At 41.2% G+C, this 2,627-nt stretch overlaps 1 pseudogene; it reads right to left on the minus strand.

Annotated features, from left to right (window-relative positions):
• Window positions 1–347: 347 nt before the first annotated feature.
• On the minus strand, window positions 348–1,022 carry LOC102868581 (annotated as a pseudogene).
• Window positions 1,023–2,627: the final 1,605 nt, after the last annotated feature.

Below are 2,627 nucleotides of genomic sequence, written 5' to 3' on the forward strand. Positions count from 1 at the left end.
TTTGAAATACACCTTTATTCTGGTTCTAAAAGAAAAGGAATGGAAACAACAGCAACAAACAAGATTTTACCACAGAATATTGTGATTTGACTGTAGCAGTCTTGTATTTGAAACTCAAGAAGGAAACTGCCTTCCAAAACAGCTAAATATGCAGGTCCAAAAAATGAAGGGGTTTTTTAGCTGCCACACTCGCTCCGAAGCCCATTCATCTCTCCTTCAGCATCCCAAAGATTAGCACATGTTCTGCTTAGTTAGATAATAAAGTGGCAAACACGCGGCACCACTGACATCACGGGACAGTTGTCTATAAAACTAGACTTCTGATGCTGGGCTCCAGCTTCGTTCTCTCACAGATCATCATCCTCGTCTGGGAGAGCAGTTGTCTGCACAGCCTTTAAATCGTGCTCATATTGTGCTGCCAAAGCTGGGTCCATGACAACTTCTGGTGGGGCAAGAGCAGGCGTGGCAACAAACTCCAAGTTAGGGTCTCCAGTTAGTTTTCTAGCAAGCCAAAGGAAAGGCTTTTCAAAGTTGTAGTTACTTTTGGCAGAAATATCATAGTACTGAAGGTTCTTCTTTTGGTGGAAAGTGACGGATTTTGCCTTAACTTTCCTGTCCTTAACGTCCACTTTGTTGGCACACAACACAATGGGATTGTTTTCACATACTTGAACCAGATCCTTATGCCAATTAGGCACGTTATTGTAGGAAACTCTCGATGTTAAATCAAACGTGGTAATGGCACACTGGGCTTGGATACAATAGCCATCTCTCAGTCCCTCAAATTTTTCCTTGCCAGCTGTATCCCACTCATTGAATTTAGTTGGTCCTCTGTTGGTGTGGAACACGAGGGGCTGCACCTCCATACCGAAGGTGGCTATATACCTCTACTTGAATTCACCAGTCAGATGACGTTCCATGAGCATCGTTTTTCCAGTACCACCATCACCCACCAATATGAATTTGAACTGGGTCTTGGGGATCTCCTTGGGTGGCCATTGTGATGGTTCTTCCAGAAGCATCTCTGGGCCCTGTCTGTCAAATGGATTTCCCCCCAATCTGTAGGTTTTGTTTTCACTCTGTTGGAAAATGTTTTTGGCACACAAAGGGGTTTAATCTTTATAAGGTCTCCTTCACCAATTTTATCCTTTCAAGAGTGTGCATTTCTGGCTGTATTATAAAGTCACTTTAACCCGTACACTAGGCTATCTAGGCTTGCTCCCAGTTTGTCTCTGATGAACTTCATGGTTTAGAGCTTTACTCCCAAGTCTCTGATCCACTTTGAGGTGATTTTTGTCCATGATGTGACATGTGGATCCTGCTTCAGCTTTCCGCAGGTAGCAGTCCAATTTTGCCAGCACCATTTGTTGAAGAGGTTGTCGTTTCCCCCTTTCATAGGTTTTATTTCCTTGTCTAACATCAGTTTGCCATAAATAGCTGGGTCCATTTCTGGGTTCACAATTCCATTCCATTAGCCTATGTGCCAGCCATTGTACCTGTACCATGCTGTTTTGGTGACTACCTAGTAGGTTTTGAAGCCACGGACTGTTATGACCCCATTTCATTTTGTTTTTCAGAAGTGCTTTGCTTATTTGGGGTTTCTTTCTTCTCCAAATGGACTTGATAGTTTCCCTTTCAATCTCCTTGAAAAGTGAATTTGGTATCTGTAATGGGATTGCGTTGAACACGTAGATTGATTTTGGTAGATTTCTCACTGATTGTACTAAATTGAAGTCCTGGACATGAAGATTCCTTCTGTAGGCTCTCTCCTACTTTTTGGTGTCTAATAACAATCTTGTGGCGTTCCTTTGCTGGTCGACAGGTCCTCACACGTTGCCCACCTTCCCCTGTGTGTGTCTAATTGATTCTTTCTATAACTTTCTATAACTCAGAAACGATCAGGTTTAGGAGCCAGTGTACTCTTGTAGGGCCCCTAACATAATGGGTTTGTTGTTAACATAACAAAAAGAAATTTTTTTCAGAGTTATATCCAAGTATCGATCATATAATTTGATGAGACACGATTTATAGCAGAGATCATGTTCATTATTGATTTTATATTGGCTGTGAAAGTTGGGAGAGAGGACAAACCATAATTGATGGGAGAATGTAAGCCTTATAAACTAGCAAACGATTTAGAAAAGCAACCTAGCAGAGACTCAGTGCTCCTACTTAAAAAAAAAAATAATAGTCTCATAGAAACCCAAAGGGGCTCATACCTCTCTCCACTGGTTGGTAAAAGTGTGAGTCAAAAGTGATCTAAAAGTCCAATTCTAGGAGAAGAGGGCTGGTAATTTTACACAACACACAAGATTAACATGTTAAAGATAAATTCACAATCTGTGTAGATACTATTTTAAGTAATTTTTTAGTGATAGAAGCTGAACATCAAGAAAACAAAGATTCTCATCACTGGGCAAATTGGCAGCCTTATGACAAGCAGTAAAGAGATTGAGATTGTTAACAGCTTTAGTTTGCTTGGCTCCACAATGAACACTCTTGGTACCAGCAACCAGGAAATCAAAAGACAAATTGCACTGGGAAAGTCAGCGGTCAGGGACCTCTCCAGAGTCCTGAAGAACAATGATGTCAGACTAGAGACTAAGGTGTTCTTGATCCAAGTCATA

Source organism: Elephantulus edwardii, unplaced genomic scaffold (assembly GCF_000299155.1).
Source record: "Elephantulus edwardii isolate Elephantulus edwardi_28Jun2011 unplaced genomic scaffold, EleEdw1.0 scaffold00011, whole genome shotgun sequence".
NCBI lineage: Eukaryota > Metazoa > Chordata > Mammalia > Macroscelidea > Macroscelididae > Elephantulus > Elephantulus edwardii.